The sequence below is a fragment of the Delphinus delphis genome, chromosome 15 (genome assembly GCF_949987515.2).
Source record: "Delphinus delphis chromosome 15, mDelDel1.2, whole genome shotgun sequence".
Classification (NCBI taxonomy): Eukaryota; Metazoa; Chordata; class Mammalia; order Artiodactyla; family Delphinidae; genus Delphinus; species Delphinus delphis.
The window spans coordinates 6,016,326-6,034,408 of NC_082697.1; the positions used below are offsets into that span (position 1 = coordinate 6,016,326).

The window sequence follows — 18,083 nt, forward strand, 5'->3', positions numbered from 1 at the left end:
GGGGAAAGGAATACCAGAAGGAAAAATGCACACGTTAACAATATGTGAGGAGGTAAAGTTATGGGAAGGGCTGCCTGGTAACCTGTTATGAACAGAATAAGATATCTGACTTTTCTTCCCAAGAAATAAACTGAGAAAATGCGAGACACAGAAACAACTGGAATTTTCTAATTGCATGCTCACTATTACATTAATGTTAACCGTTTTGTCTACTCCACTACACCCCTTCTGGAATCTGAGCCCCACTTCTCTGTTTTTGTTTTTGGCCACGCTGCACGCCTGTGCGATCTTAGTTCCCTGACCGGGGATCAAACCCGCACCCACTGCATTGGAAGCATGGAATCTTAACCCCTGGACCACCAGGGAAGTCCCCGAACCCCACTTCTTCTCGTCAATTCTCCTCCCTGCTGGACCACATGGTTTCCATGAGGGTTTCCAGGTGAGTCAATCCCTTAGTCTAGGGGTGGTCACCTGACCAGAGCTGAGCCAATGGGAGCCTTCCCTGGGCTTCAGGCCCCACAGAGTCATTGACCGACGAGGCGGAGCTTCAAGGTCATCCTTTCTCCAGATGAGAAAGGTCCACTGTGCACAAGCTGCCCATTTTTCCCGACTAGAGAACATCACTGACCCATGCTGGATCGCAGGCCACCTGAGAGGCCCAGCAGCACCACAGTTCTTGGTTATTTGGCCCCTCCATGGATCTGGGCAGCCAATGAATGATCACTTTGCTTAAGTTATTCTGATCTGGGTTGCAGTCACTTGTCATCACTGTCTTTCACCAGAAGAGTGCTGACGTGTAGACACTGTGTAGACTACTGTCACGTAAAGCTATGACATGGGCACTTGCATTGTGTGCTAAGCTACCCAGGAGCTACCAAATTACCCAGGGAAACAAACTGTCTCCTCATCAGGAGACAGTTCCTACCAGCAAAATCTACCTTTCCAGGCTTAACCCAGCTACCCAGCAATGCACAATATTCTCCTTTCATAAACACACCCTTCAAAACAGTGCTATCCTTCATCTTATTCTCCCCTTCCTTATACCTCAGAGTGCCTTTTTAAAGCAAGTGATATATGGCTTTAGCAAAGAAAAAAGGTTGGCTGCCATAAGTGAAGAATGTAAATTTTTATTTAGCCCCAAAATTCCTTGAGGAAAAAAAAAAAGAGAGAGAGAAACAATTGGCAGGTTGTTAGGGGGACAAAAGCAGGGGGTGGTGGGGAATGGGGATATTCATTTGTTTTTAAGTGAAACTTGCAGTTATATTGTAGGAAGCCTCAAGGACTTGTCTGTTTAGGCAACACACTTCATGTGTCCACAGAGAACTCACGAGTCCCCAACCATCTGGGTCACTTTTTTCCCCCATAAATTCGCAGTACTTAGAAAACTGGAAACTTGAGAGAAATCAACTTCTTTTGATAAGCCATTGCAATATGAATATTGTCACCATGGAAAAGAAACTAAACTAAATCATTCTAGATTTTATTTTTGAGGTAACAGTGCTTTGGACAGAATGCAAATTTTTTCCCTTAAGCAAACCACATACTTTGAAAAGAGGTGTGTTTTTTTGTTTATTTATTTTCTAAACCAAAAAACTCTGCTCCAAAGGTATTTAAATTGATATGACATTCTATTTTGCCTTCTTGCATCAAATGCAAGATTATGTCATAGGTCCTCTACAGACCCATGACAATGACAGGTTAAGAAAAGAGTTGTCAAGAAGGAAGAAAGGTAACTTCACAGTGAAGAGGCCTGGCAAACATGACCTGGGTCAGGTGATTGAGTTTACCATCAGCAGTAAGTCATATTGATAGTATGTACCCTTGATGTGATGTGATGAGAAGGGCACTTTACCACAGGGGTCTTCCTCCCTAAAACCTATCCCCGCAGTCTATAACATAAATAAATCCCAAGTGAGGGGCATTCTACAAAACCCATGGCCAGCACTCTTCAAAACCATCAAGGTCATCAAAACCAAAGAAAGTCTGAGAACCTGAACCAGCCAAGAGGAGCCTAAGGAGACACAAGGACTGAATGTCATATAGTGTCCTGGGTGGGAGCCTGGACCAGAAGGACACTAAGGAAAAACTAAACAAGTCTGTATAAAGTATGGACTTTACTTAATAATAATGTATCAATAGTAGCTCATTAATTACAACAAATATACAATGTATATACAATTAATATTCAAAATGTTAACTAACATGTTAACCAAAGGGGAAACTGGGTGTGGGATATATGGAAATTCTCTGCACCATCTTTGCAATTTTTCCGTAAATCTAAAACTATTCTAAAATAAATTTTTTTAAAAAAATAAGTAAATATTGTAATCTTGTCTGATATGCTTTTCACTTCTTAGAATAAAAAAATATTTTAAAAATTGATTTAAAATGGCAAATGTTCTATGTTGAACTTAAGACTTAATTTAGATCATATTTCTTTCTTTTCTTTTTTTTAAATTTGGCCACACTGTGCAGCATGCAGGATCTTAGCTCCCCGACCAGGGATCGAACCTGTGCCCCCCTGCAGTGGAAGCATGGAATCTTAACCACTGGATCGCCAGGGCAGTCCCTAGATTGTATTTCTAAATTTCCAGAGTCAATCAGACTGTAGTTTTTCATTAATAATTCTTATCATTCATCCAGGTTTTAATTTAAACCACTGGTAAGGCTAAATCTATGATCTTTACTTTTTCCTATTTAAAAAGTTATACCTGACATGGCAACTATTAAAACATGTGTCCTCTACATGCGCCACCCATTCAAACACACTGCCTCTTGAGTGGTTATTATGCAATATCAAAATCATACAAAGCCAAATGACTTTTCACTCAATTAAAGATTTCTGGGAACTTTATCTTCCCCTAATCTCCCTCCTCCTTCCCACCATTTACCAATATATTCAAAACCTTCTTCCGAAATTTAAAAAACCTTTAGCTATTCTTTTTAACTGAAGTTGGAAATAATTATTATTATCATTGAAGTCTATATACGAACTCATGCTTTAGAAAGAGGTCAACTCTAAAAAATTTAGTTTGGATTTTCATTGCTAAACCGAGGAAGTTCTAATGTTCTACTGATAATCTGATGGAAGTCCAATAAAATGTTTGTTAAACATATAAGATAATAAATAAATACCGATCTGTTTAAAAAAGAAAAGTTATACCTGGGCTTCCCTGGTGGCACAGTGGTTAAGAATCCGCCTGCCAATGCAGGGGACACAGGTTCGAGCCCTGGTCAGGGAAGATCCCACATGCCATGGAGCAACTAAGCCCGTGCGCCACAACTACTGAGCCTGTGCTCTAGAGCCCGCAAGCCACAACTACTGAGCCTGCCCTCTAAAGCCCACGAGCCACAGCTACTGAGCCCGTGTGCCACAACTACCGAAGCCCGTGTGCCTAGAGCCCGTGCTCCACAACAAGAGAAGCCACCGCAATGAGAAGCCCGCTCAACGCCACGAAGAGTAGCCCCCGCCTGCCGCAACTAGAGAAAGCCCACGCGCACCAACAAAGACCCAATGCAGCCAAAAATAAATAAATAAAAAGATAAAACTAAAAAGTTACACCTGCTGTTTTGGTTACTAATCCATCGTCTTCTTAATCCAAGGATAGAAGTGGACTCAGCAAGGATCAGCCCCTCTTTAGAGACACTTTGCTGTGAAGGGAGCAGAAAATGCCCCAGTGACAGAGGCAAACCTGTGGTGAAGGGGGGTGGCTCCTTTAAAGAGGGTGAGACCAAGGCATGTTTGAAGGTCTATGCAGAGGTTCTCAACCTGGGTGCTTCTGCCCTCCACACCCAGAGAACACGTGGCACTGTCTGGAGAGGTTTTTGTTTGTCACGCTTGAGTGGGGAGCAGTACTGGCTTCTAGTGTGTAGAGGTCAGACCCCATCCGCACCCTACTATTCATATGTCAGTCCCCCCAAGAGAGAATTAATCCATGTGTCACTAGTACAGAGGCTGAGCAACCATGGTCTACAGGAGCGACACAAGATGGGTGTGGAGGTGCAGGGGAGCAAACATGATACCAGAGTCGAAGGCAGAGGCCACAGGAGTGAAGTCCTCCAAAAAGGCGATGCACACCAGGACACCAATATGGGAGTCTGCCTGAGATAGGAACAGGATACCGCTTCCATTGTGGCAGGAAGGAAGGTGACCATGACCACCTTCTCAGAGAATCGGCTTCCATTATGCCTATCGGGTGGACACAGGTCATGTGTCCTGTCTCCTGGCCACAGCTGATTGGATTTAGGGTGGACCCTCACCCAAGCCAGCCCAGTCGGATGCTCTCTTCCGGGAATTGGAGGGGAGCATTGGCTTCCAGTGACCTCTGAGCGGCTGCGAGAGCTGCCTGCAGTGGCCATGTCCTGCAGTGAGCATAGAAAAGTAAAGCATCAGATGCAGAGCAGGAGGAGACTGAAGTCAACACCCAAGGAGAACCAGAGATCACGGAGAGAGAGGGATGCCATGCTGACTCTTAGCGGATTTCTGATTTCTTCTTCCCATCCTCAGTCAACGCCCAAGGAGAACCAGAGATCACGGAGAGAGAGGGATGCCACGCTGACTCTTAGCGGATTTCTGATTTCTTCTTCCCATCCTCACAAAGTCAGGCCTCACTGTGATCCTTAAATTCCTTAAAACGACAATTTTTTGCTTAAGCTACTTTGACTGGATGTCTGTTGTTTACAACCAAATTATCCGTATCTAGACCCATGTTCATTGTTTAAAGTTTGGGAAAGGGAATTCCCTGGTGTTCCAGTGGTTAGGACTCTGCACTTTCACTGCTGAGGGTACAGGTTCCATCCCTGGTCAGGGAACTAAGATCCCACAAGCCACGCAGTGTGGCCAAATTAAAAACAAAATTTTTTAAAAGTTTGGGGAAGACTGGAAAACATAAAGAGATTTTTTTTTTTCAAGTACAAGCAGTTGCATGGACAGCTGTCAGGTAGGTAGCAACCAATAGCAGTGCCATTTTTGCCTGCCCAGCATCCATTTTGCTTGAAGTATCTACAGTAATAGGATGTAAATCTGAAGTTGATGGTGGGTGTTTTATCGCCTGGAAGGGCTAATCTGCCTTAGAATGAAGTCAAGAGAGGAAAGCCAAATTGAGAGATAGAGAATGATTGCTTATGGTATCTTTTAGATCCTGGATCCAGCTGTACCTGAAGCCACTGGCCTTTTCAGTGATATGAGCCAATAAATTCCCTCTTTTATCTGAGCCAGTTCGCATAGGGTTTCCATTCATCCGCAATTAAATAAGCTTCAAGAAGCTTCTTGGGTCAGGAACCTGTGCCGAAGGATCATAGAACAGCGCTCCTTTTCAACCCTAAGCCCGGAGGAAAGACTATGGAGTGCCGGCTGGAAACCTCTGGCACCCGCCTCCTTTCCTCAATGTATCTGAGGAAAAAACACATTCGGAGTTTTGCACTCCAAGGATTAAGGAGGGGGCCAAGAGGAGAGACGAGGGGGAAGGCAGAACCTTCTCTCTGAATAAGAACAGGGACATTGTTGACACCAGAAAGGCCAGGCCAAAAAGGAGGGCCACGTTGACAGGGGCTTAACCACCCGCTGGTGTCAAGAGCTGGAGAGAGCACCAGGCAGGTGGACGCGGAGCCCGCAGGTGGGCTTGGGGGTGGAGTCTGGACTTGAACCCAGCCAGCTTGGAACTCATTTTCTTTTGGCCCGCTGTAACTTCCTGTTTCCCCAGGGAAGGAGGCACTTTGTTAAAGACAAGCCTCTACCGGCTTAGCAGACAGCAAGAATTTCTCACAAAACACTATTTTGCCGCATTCAGTGTAGATGAATCAGACGCCAACGGATCCAATTTATTTTATACAAAACAGAGTCTGTAATGATGGGAAGGTCCTCACAAGGCCGGTGGGTTTTATTAAGAGCAGAAGACTAAATTAATCATTCCAAGATGTTAGACAAAACCCAAACACACCCAGTTTCCCTTGTCGAGACTGGGCTGATGCTGGGTTGGCTGTGGGCCTCTCATCCAGGAACGTTTCCTTGCAACGAGGTCTTGGAAACGTTTTATCTCTTTATCCTCAAGGCCCACTTGGGTGCTGGAAATGTCAGTCCGCCATAAGCTCGGCTTCCTGTCTTTACGACCTAACTCAGCTCAAATCCAGGGCTCTTTCAAGGAAACATATTCTTATTTCCAAACATTCCAACCTGCTCTCTATACCAATTTTGGGCCAGGTCTGTGGATATCACCCAACCTTCAAGCTATGGCCCCATTTCAGTCTGAGTATGAGAACAACCAGGTTAAACAACCTGAATGCTTTCTCAAGGTCCCATCTAGGTCCAGGGGGATTCAGAATTCCCCCATGTGTTTCTGGGGAACTGGCGAGGCCCTGTAACGAGGGTGCGCGTTTGGCCAGAGAGTGTTGTGAGAGTGTTTCCTGCTGTGAATGGGAATTTAAGCATGACCATCCTGACATACATAAAGAAACAAATGTGAAAGGAGAGAGATACTTGGAACTTTTGTAGGCAGCATTCAAATCTGTCTCCAGTTTATCCCTCTAACTCTGTGGTTCTCAACAGGGGATATTTCTGTTCGCACCTCCACCCGCTAAGATGTCCTTCGGTTGTCATCAACTGGAGAGAGGCATCTAGTGTGTAGAGGCCAGGGATGCCGCCAACCACCCTACAATGCACGGGACAGCCCCACCACAAGGAATCATCTTGCCCCAAATGTCAATACGGCCATGACTGAGAAACCTGCTCTAGCCACATGCACGGATCTTAGAGAGAGGAAGGCTCTGGAATAAAACCCAAAAAGCTATTTCTGTAAACCCTGCAGAATAACAAGCCCTGAGCAGCACCAAGGAAGCATAACACAGGGAAAGGAATTCTCACTGGCTGGCTCATGGCCTCGCATAACCAAAGACTTTGGTAAGGTTGTTCAGGGGACACCGGTGTGTTAATTAGGAATGTTTCAGGATGCAATTAAGAGAATACATGCCATCATAGACCTAAGTGATGAGGCTTCTTCATCCATTATGGGAAGCCCAGAGACAGGTGGTAGTTTCACAGATCCACAATGTCAGGCTTTTTCCGTGATTCTCTGGGCTTTCCACTACTGAACACAGACAGCTGCCTCACCTCTCTGAGCCTCTCTCAACAACTTGTGCCAGAAGTAACGGTGTGCCAGTTCCAAGCTTAATCTCAAGAGACTTTGTGCTCTTCTACTCCATTTCTTGGACCACTGTGACTTCCCTGAGGGCACGCCCGGGCTAGCCTGCTGGAGGACGGGAGCCCATAACGAACAGGCCAGGACCTCTCTGCCTAGAGCCAGCCAACCCTGCGACCTGCAGGCAACCCTGGAATACATGAAGGAGCCCACATGAGACCAGAAGAATTACCCAGATGAGTCCAGCTTAAACTGCCAACTCACAGAATCATGAACTAAATACACGGTTATTGTCTTAAGCCATTAAGTTCTGGGTGGCTGGTGATGAGGTAAAAATTACCTGATACGTAGAATGACTCCTCCCATCTCTCAGCCCTTGTGGCACAGGTGGAGCTGACCCTCAGGCCCCAGCACAGAGGCATGTTGGCCAACTGGAGTGAAAGACAGGACTTGGGCTGCAATTATCACGAAAGAGGTGCTGGGGTGTAAAATGGTAGACCATGAGCCCAAGTTGCCTAGGAGTATACGGTACCATACAGAAGAGACTATATGAAATAAAGCCATCACAGAGGAAAGCAGAACTAAGAGACAAAGAGAGATTCCTGGCTTTATCCGAGTTCTTCAATCCAGCAGTGCCTAAAGCCAGAGGACCCTGGTCTTGTCAGTGACCGCCACTTGCAACCAAACAATTCCTGACTCACACACGTGGGCAAGTGATTTCTACCACCTGAGTCTCAGTAAATTAGGAATAAGAATAGAACCTATACCTCATAGGGTTGCCACGAGATGCAACATGGGAAATGCCTAGTGGATAGGAAGTACTCAAGAGACAGTCACTATCTTTACACACTGTCACTCCTATCAATTATAATCTGAATTGAAACAGAGACATCAGAATTGAAACGCATTACCCAGATTTCAATGGAAAGACTTCCCTCTGGGCTGTTGCCTGGACCAGTGCTTGACAAAACCAGCCCTATCCTCAGAGAGGAGGTGGGACAGGTAGACTGGAGCCTCTTAACATTGATCTTGACTCTCTGGTACCTTAACATTGTAAGTTGAAACGACTGGTGTAGATAAGGTACAAGACCCACGCGTGGTGAAGTGTATTTCCTCCAGGTGCACGATCTTCCAACAACACTCTGATTCCGTGGCTCTCAAATGTTTAAGTCCTCCACAGAATTGTGACCTAGTGCACATAAACTAAAAGAAAAGTTTAACAAACAGTATTTCCCTTACTGTGAGAGAGGTACCCTGATACTGATATTTTCTGTTCTATTCCTTTATTAAATTTAATATTTTAAAATATGGAATGCTTTACAAATTTGCATGTCCTCCTTACACAGGGGCCACACTACCGTTCTCTGTGTCGTGCCAATTTTATTTATTTTTTTTTTTTTCTATTTTTTGGCCACACTGCACAGCATGCGGGATCTTAGTTCCCCGACCAAGGATCAAACCCACGCGCCCTGCAGTGGAAGCACAGTGTCTTAACCACTGGACTGCCTGGGAAGTCCCGTGCCAATTTTAGTATGTGTGCTGCCAAAGCGAGCTCTCTATTCCTGTTTTTAAAATTGCTTGTCACAAACGACTAAATAGATTCCATGAGCCATGATGAGTGTGACTCATTTGAAAACACTGCTCTCATCCGCAGAGATTTCATCCGCAACAATGAGCTGGGTTCAGAAACCACAGAAAGAACTGTCTTGAACTCTGTGTGGGGAAGTGGCATCCTCTGATCCTGGAATGTTCTTCTGGCAGCAAGGGATTTTCAACGTATTGGGTAGAAAATGGCAAATAAAGATCAGCAGGAAAACTTTTTCCCATCAGCCCAAGGTACTGCCTCCAATATGGACAAAAGACCCCTACTTTTAGAGCATGGGTGATTAGCTGGAACAAAAAGACAAAATCCACTCTGCAAAAGAGCCTTTCTATTAGCCAATTAGTAAACCAAGGCTCCCAGCCTTTGCCCAGCAGATGGTGGAACCAGTAGAGAACAATGATGAGAACATTGGCTCTGGAAACAGATGGACCGTGGGTTTGAATGCCTTCCTACCTGGTGCTACCTGTGTGATCTGGGGCTAGTTTCCTAACCCCCAGCAGCCTAAAATGAGGATAATAATTGTTCCTACCTCTAGAGTTGGTGAGAGGATTAAGTAAGGTAATAAAGAGCTTAAGCTCAGTGCCTGGCATGTAATAGGCGCTCAGTAATATAAAGTACACACACCACACACACGCACACACACACACACAAGATGATTTCCTCTCTGTAATGTCTCTGTTTAGAGAGTCTATCATTTTGTAACAAGACAAGGTGTAAATAAATAAATGAGTGTATTTCTTTCTTGAGATTGTGTCTGTGAGTTAGAGATGATGAAGAAATGGAAGGAAATTATGACTGTGTTACCCTGACCCTCCTTCGGGATTCGCCCCTCATGTGTCTGATGCACTAACGCAGTGGAGCTCTGTTTTTCCTGCCAGAGTCCCACAGGCGTCAGGGTTCTCTTGTTGTTAATGTGGAAGAAACATGGTTTGCTGAAAAGAGGCAGTTACAGGTGGGGAAAGGCTGCCCATCTGGGGCATCTCTCCCTATACAGTGTCCCCACCGGCTGAGCTCAATGCCTCATCATTCCACCCCTGAGACCACCTGACTCTCCTCACCAACCTCTGGGCTCCCACTTTTGTCCATTTCAACACAGCAGCCAGAGGGGTCTTCTAAACCCTAAATCAGATCATGGCACGCCCAAAGCACTTTAGATAAAAATCCAATTTCATCCTGGGGCCTGCTGGGCCCCGCAAGTGGGGTCTGGTCCCTGCAGCCCTTTCCAGGCTCAAGTCCTTGCTCTCTCCCTGGAAGCAGCCTTCATTCTGTTCCCCTAACAAGCCAAGCTTGTTCCTTCCTTGGGGCCTCTGCCTCTGCTGTTCTGGCAGCCTGGAGGCTCAGCCTGAGGATCATTCCCCAGCTCTCTCTGGCCACATAGATCTGAGCTTAGGTGTCACCTCCTCAGAGAAGCCCTCCCTGACTACCCCATTTAAGAGTACCCTCCCCACCCTCATGCCCCCAACACAGTGTCCATTGTATTGTCCTGTGGCACTGATCAGGGTCTGAAACTGCCTTGTTCATTCATGTATTTAGTGTCTGTCTCTAAGAATGGAGATTCCACAGAGCGGGGACCCAGAATCCCAGAGCCCAGAAGAGTACTGGGCACGTAGCAACTTTGTTGAATGAATGAATAAATGAAAGATCTGAACTTGGCCCTGCCTTTTCCTAAATCCTAGACCAGAATGGGTTGCAGTTACAATGGGTATCCCGGGATTTCGCAAACCTGCATATGGCATTTGGAAAAATGCGAGAGAGATGAAATTTAATCTCTTCTAGATGTTTAAAGTCCTGCCCTAGAATTTTTTTTTTTTTTTTTTACTAAATTTGGGTGTTTGGGCTAAAAAAGCATGATGGAATTAGCACCTGACATCTATTCCCAAAGGGATTAGTTTACTTGCCTCTCCTTAAAAGTTGACAAGCCAAAGAAGTAAGATATTAAGGATCAGAGAGGAACCGGGGAGCGAGAGAGAGAAAGAGAGGGAAGAGCTAGATTGCTTCATTCATCTCCTCAGCCCAGAAGCAGGCCTTCAAGCATTCATGGCCGCCTGTCCAGTGCCAACTGGGGTTGCCTGTCCAGTAAGTGCATCACAAGGCTCATGGACCCCTGATACGGAATCTCTGTTTTAAGCGATGGTGGCACCTAACCAGGGCCTTGTGGGTCACCATCGCACACAAAAGAGAGAAGATTAAATTCCGGCAGGCAAGTAGCCACAGCTGCCTGCCTAGTGCTTGTCCAAACCCAACAACTTAAGCCCCTAGTGGAAGTGAAATAAAAAAAAAAATTTAAAAAATGCAATGCCAAATCCAGGCCAAAATCTGTTCCAACATCACCAGGCTTTTACATTTAAAAATGAAAGAAAAAAAAAACAACACTCTGTCTTTCAACTGAGCTACCTTCTACGGCTCTAACTGTGTATAATGTGTACAGACGCATAAGCACGGGGGCCTCCACCCAGCCCAGCCTTCACAGTAGAATAGGGAGTTTACAGGAGTGGGAGTGTGGGGTGTGCACCCTAACATCACCGGAGCCAGTATTTGCTTGAGACGAGGTCTTTCTAGATGTGAGTCTCTCTGTCCACGCCCAGGCTGTTCACCATTTCACTCGGCTGTCTGGAGCACAGTCTCCATCATTCCCCAGACGTTTCTAGAGGCCCTGCTCTGTGCAGGAGGCCATGGGACCACAGCAGGTTAAGAGCCGGCTTGGGCACCAGACGGAGGAAGGATTCTGGGTAAGAGACCTAGGTTTGCCAAGCCGTGGATGGAGAGTGTCCAGCTAGGCTCTCTTGAAGGGAGCAGGAGAGCAGTGGCCACCCAGACCTGACCCCACCCTTTACCAGCTGTATGACCTTGGGCACAAGACTGGACATCACCCAGCCCCCGTGTCCTCACCTGCATCTTAGTTTCCCTCTGTCCCCTGGAGTGATTTTAAGGATGAAATGAGATGAAGTATGGAAAACACAATACCTGGCACAGAAAAACTGCTTCTAATAACGGACCACTTACCGATACCCTTTAGACCCGCCCTTTGCAAACTATAATGTGCCTGCTGATTACCTGGGGATCTTGTGAAAAGGCAGATTCTCATTCGATTGGTCTTGGGTAGGGTCTGAGATTCTGCATTTCTATCCAGGACATAGGAGCTGTTGGTCTGAGGACTTACTGTGTGAGCCCTGGAGGAGTGGAGCTGGTTGACAGACATGGGCCCTGCCCTCTGTTCCTCCAAACAGTAGATGTTGTCCTAAAAGAATGCCCGAGCGGGCTCTCTATGTGGTTCCACGACCTCCTACCAGGCCCACTGCATTGGAACCTCAGCCAGGCTTCTGGCAGATGGTCCGTGGTCACGAGCCACACTGGGTGAAGGAATCTGCCCAGCTCGGTTCAGAGCCGTCCATGGCAAAACAAGTGAAGGCTTTACAGCTTCTAAGCCACATCATCAAACATGAAGGACAACGCCTGGGCCCCAAGAGCTCTCTACAGACCGTCCACAGTCTTCCCTCACATGCCCACCCGCATAACCCAACCCCACCCCTTCACTTTCAGAGGAGGCGCCGCAGGAAGTAACACTGGTGGATGAACAGGATGGTCGACGGGCCCTGCAACCATGGCGTCCCGCTGGGTGGGCTGGTGGCAGCCTGCGAGGCTGTGGTAACGTGGCAGAGCCGTGCACGCTGCGGGCGCTACGCCTCCTACACTGCCCCTTTGTCTCAGGCTGAATTTCCCCTGCTTTTTCCCCTCCTGCAGATGGTTAGCTGCTTCGATTGTTTCACTCGTAGGGCCAGTCCAAACCACAGAGCTTGGCACTGCCTTCAAACCTCCCATTTGCCAACGTCTGTTTATCAGATCCAAGGCGTGTTCTTTGGGGCTTATCGTCTGACAGGAGCACTATTTTCCAGCCGCGAGGGACATCCAACTGTTATATAAGGCCGCACCAGCCCCATTCACTCCTCCAGCGTGAACGTGCTTTTGGAAACGGCAAGGTAATTGGCAAGACGAGAACCACTGTGTGCTGGGCTGGTTCAAACGGAACGACAGTCATTTCTGTCGTGGCGAACCCCAGCCTTCCTGCTCCCTGGTTCCAGTCCAAGGGTCTTAGTGGGCGGGAGAGGCGGGGAGGGGACGGGAGGGAATCTTTAGATAAACTCCGAGTGGATCATACAGCAGCCAGAGTGATCTCTTCAGCACGCAAATCATGTTAGCTAAAGCCCGTCGCTGGCTTCACAGCCTCCAAGGCTCCAGGGTAAAATCCTGAATGGCCGTAGATGGCGTTTCCCAGTCTCGTCCCCTGTGAGCTGGTCTTGCTGGCCCCGTGCATCTTCTCCAGCACACATCCCCCCGCCCTCGTGCTTTTGCAAACGCCAGGCCCTCTACCTGGAACACTGGTCCCTCCCTTTGCACCCGGTCAAAGCCTCCCCGTGCTCTGGAGCCCCACTCCTCGGAGCCGACTAGGTCAAAGCCTCCTTCAAAAGCAGCCAGAGCGCCCCTCACCTCTCCTTCCTACCACGTGTTACAGCACATTTATTCCTTGGATCATCTGATCAACCTCTCCCCAGTTATATCACGAACTGCATGAGAGAGACCAAGCTTCTTCGGCCTCAGCATTGTGTCTCAACATCTGGTACAGAGGAACCGCTGGGTAAATGTTTGAGTTCCTCTAAAAGTCTCCTGCATGTTAGAAAAGTTCCCGGCAAGAATCTGTTTTTGAGACTCCCAAACAGAGGTATTTGTTTCCTTCTAGGCTAAGTCCCCATAGCCTCTCCACTGCTCCTTGGGCCTCCATTTAAAGCACTGGTCACCAGCATGGGTTTTACCGTCTGTCTTCCTTGCCTACGTGCTGTGTGGGCAGACAGTGGTCTTCTAGAAGAAGACCTTGAGGCAAGGATTTGAATGCGAGGGATCTGGTTGGGAGGTGCGTCCACAGAAGACCTGGTGGAGGGTGAGAAGTGAGGGAAGCCAGCACAGGAAGTGTCACCAGCTACCACCCGAGTGTCTGAGTGGCTGGAACTCAATGGTGCTGGGGGGACTGGGTGCCAGCCCACTGGAAGGGACTCATGCACCATTCCTGTGAGTCACTGGCTGAGGACCGCTCCCAGGGGGCAGCAACTCCCAGTACTTCAGCTGGCCCCAAGAATGGCAAATCTCCCACCGTTACCACAGGAAGCCCTTGGGCAGAGAAATGCAGGTGCTGGTGGCTGGTGTGCACGGAAGCGGGGAGGATGATGGTGGGGCACCTCCAGCAGAACTTCACCTCCCTTCACTGCCAAGGTAGGATGGGGTCAGTGTCCCTGATGGTTATTTCCTCACTGGACTGTTCCTGGGACATCCATTTGGTACCCATGCCCGAACTTCCCAAGAACACCCCAGCTTCCTGGCTTGGAGCAGTGGAAGCTGACAGGATGCTTTTATCCCTGGACCGCACGACGCCTCTGACCGGCCAGGAGGTGAAGGCTGGGGGTCCCTACCTTCGTGGTTGTGTGCTAATGGCTCCATCAAACACCGCCTGGTGATAACATGGCTTTGTTTTCCCATGTCCTTTCTAAACACCTAATGGCCCTGCTACACCACTTAGGGAAATGTATGCATATGTAGCTGATGTAAACTGAGTGGCAGAGACAAGGGAACCCTCCTACACTGTTGGTGGGAATGTAAATTGGTGCAGCCACTGTGGAGAACAGTATGGAGGTTCCTTAAACAACTGAAAATAGAGCTACTATATGATCCAGCAATCCCACTTTTGGGCATATATCTGGAAAAGACGAAAACTCTAATTCAAAAAGACACACGTGCCCCAATGTTCATAGCAGCATTATTTATAATAGCCAAGACATGGAAGCAACCTAAATGTCCACTGACAGATGAATGGATAAAGAAGATGTGGTACATGTATACAATGGAATATTACTCAGCCATTGAAAAGAATGAAATAATGCCATTTGCAGCAACATGGATGGCCCTAGAGATTATCATACTAAGTGAAGTAAGTCAGACGAATATCGTGATAACACTTATATGTGGAATCTTAAAAAATGATACAAATGAGCTTATTTACAAAACAGAAACAGACTCACAGACATAGAAAACAAACTTATGGTTACCAAAGGGGAATGGGGGTAGAGGGATAAATTAGGAATCTGGGATTAACAGATATACATTACTGTATATAAAATGGATAAACAACAAAGGCCTAATGTGTAGCACAGGGAACTATATTCAATACCTTGTAATAATCTATAACGGAAAAGAATACGAAAAAGAATAACTGAGTCACTTTGCTGTACACCTGAAACATTGTAAATCAACTGTACGTCAATTTTTTTTAAATTAAAAATAAAATAAATAAAAAATAAAATAAATTGAGTGGTAGAACCACAAGGGATTTCTTTGTTTTCAGACACCTTATCTGATATTCCCACTTATTCTATAATAAATGTCATAAATGAACAAAGCGATGGATGAATGCACGATGTCCATCGTTATGGATTTGGCCAATGCTTGGAGAAATGCACACACCGAGATTGTTCTTTGGCAGGTAACTCCAGGCCTAGCCCCTTTAGCCACTCGACCACACCCAAATGAAGGCAAAAATTCTCTTCCTTGTTGGAAAAGACCAGAACCCACACCCAAGCCCACCCTAGGACAACCTGTGCACTTACCAGCATCAAATCTTCTTATCCCGGCTCTACACGTGACCCTGGCTTCCCACATGTTCTTCCAAAGGCAGGATTCTCCCCGCACCACCCCGCCCTGCTGCTCTGGCTTGAGAATTTTTGCAGAAGAGAACCATAATGGCCCACAAATGGCTTTGTCTTTTCTTCCCAAATCCCAGAATTGTTAGGGATTTGCCCTGGACTACACTTGTTAGTGAAAGATTAACGAATAAGAGAAATCTCCAAAATTGACACCAAGTCACCCCATTCTGCTTTTCTCATTACACAGCACACTTTTCTTAGAAAATAAAGTGAACACAAAGATGAGGGTGGGAAAATTCCTTCTCTCTTTTCCGTCCCAACCCAACTGGGTCTCATCTGAAAACTCATGCGTCTCCTGGAGATACCACTGGCCTCATTTGTGAGTGAACTGATGCCCATACACCTGCAGACACCTGTGTCTTTCCATTTGTTAAGGGTCTCCTGCAGGCCTTGCTCTGTTCTTGCAGCTTTACTGCCTTAATTTGTTTAACCCACAATCATCTTGCAAAAAAGGGACAGTCACAGTCTGTGTTTTACCAATAAGGACACTGAGCTCACAGTACTTTGGGACTAACTTGCTCACAGTGTTGGGAGGGGGCGAGGCCAGGGCTCATGGCAGGTAACCGGGCCGAATGCAGTAAACGAGGGAATGCACGAGTGTACGCGTGAAGGCCTGGATGGACACCCAGCAGCCACCGGCTGAGCGCCCACACACACCAGGAGCTGAGAATCCACAAAAGGCAGCAGGAGTGTTCAACGTCTTCCATGGGCCCTGTATCCCGCCTCAAGTCCTGGACATCACAGCTGGGGCTTCCCAGAGCTGCTGGGATGTTGTGAGGTCTGCTGGACTCTGCCACCACAAAAACCCAGCACTCACAGGGACATCCTGATGCCATCCAGGTGTCCAAACGCCCTGATCCCCTGATGTTGACGCAGAGGATACAGGAAAGAAGCAAAGCAAAGGTCCAGATTCATGACAATGGAACAGCAAAACAACAATAGCAGTGGTCCAACGAGGAGAAAACCAAGACTGGGGCCTGGGCAAATGCATGTCTGGGCTCAGTCCCTCCCTCTCTCCCTTTTTGCCTCTTGGCCTCATCAACTTCAGAGTCACTCACTCTCTCCCTCAGTCATTCATCCAGTCAGTGGACATTTTCTGAGTAACTTCCACGTGCCAAGAGCTAACCACTTGCCAAACGTGAATTAGAACAAAAACAATACAGGCAGGGGACTTCCCTGGTGGTCCAGTGAGTGAGACTCTGCGCTCCCAATGCAGGGGGCCTGGGTTTGATCTCTGGTCCAGGAACTAGATCCCACATGCATGCCACAACTAAGAGTTCGCAGGTCGCAACTAAGGAGCCCTGGAGCCGCAACTAAGGAGCCCGCCTGCCACAACTAAAAACCAGCGCAACCAAAAAATAAAAAAACTCAATACAGAGAGCCCAATAGCCCCTCACAGAAGTAGGCACCATCCATCCTGGTAAAGGTGTATCATTCATTCATTCATTCCACAAAAAGGTACCGAACATCAACTCCAAGCCAGATGCTGTGGGACCCCATGCTGAACAAGCAGGCATGGTCACCGCCTTCACTCGCCGACAAAGCAACTTGGGATAGAAATTACGAACATAGGACCTTGGTCCTAAGTTCAAATCCCAGATCCCTCCTCTTTCTAACTGTGTGTCTTTGGCCATCCTACCTAACCTCTCTGCGCCTGAATTTCCTATACTACAAACAGGAGACGACGATGGATCCTAGCTCATAAGGTGTTCTGAGTCTTGAATGAGTAAATACACATAATGCAACATATTGAAGCAGCCAATAACTGTTAGTTTGATCATTTCAAGCAAGCAGAGAAGACAGATATATTAACAAGAAAATGCATGATTCCAAATGGCCATAAACGCGTGGCAGGACGGAAACCTTCCACCTGTACAAGTACAACGGCTAACTGATTTGCAGTCGTTGCTGTTTCTTTGCTGTGTCAGAAAACTCCAACCTTCCTGATGAGGAGGGAAGAACCGCTCCCCTTCCCCTTCCCACCCCACAGCCCTGCCTGGAACGGCAAAGTCTTCCCCTCACCTGGAGCAGCCGGTGCCCGTCAACAGCATCCACTCTCCAACGTTCCAGAAAGAGAAGCCAGGTTCGGTTGTGAATAACATGGGCTTTGTCGTGTGGACCTTCGTGGTCTGTGGCAAAAGAGAAAAGGAGATGATGGTGTTTGTGGAGAGATGGAGAGGGTGGGAGCGAGGCAGGCGGTGGCTGCATTGGGGTGAGCATCTCCACAGCCCCAGCCTTGCACTGCATGTCACTTGTTGACTTACTTTCCACTCAGTGAAAGAGCCGGGCCGCCAGTGCTTTGCCCCTTGCTCACGGCTGCCTCCGCAGCACCCAGAGCCGGGGTAGACGTTTAGCGCAAAGGAGCTGAAAATTGAATGAGACGGTAAGTGAATGAACGGTGGGGTGGACTGCCAGCACGTGGGGGCTGTGTCCGACCCAAAGGGATGGGAGACCCTGGGACACTTGGCAGGGTGGGAGGGGGCCTCCCGACTGGACTTAGGGGCAGGTTGCGCCCCGTCCTGGGCCCGGCTAGCACTGCCCCATCGCATGCTCCAAGGGGAGGGCCGTGCTGACCTGACCCTTCCCACAGGCAGGACCACT

At 47.5% G+C, this 18,083-nt stretch overlaps 1 pseudogene; it reads right to left on the reverse strand.

The window, feature by feature from the left end:
* Positions 1-8,434: 8,434 nt before the first annotated feature.
* Positions 8,435-8,522, reverse strand: LOC132439085 (U6 spliceosomal RNA; annotated as a pseudogene).
* Between the last annotated feature and the right edge of the window lie 9,561 nt (positions 8,523-18,083).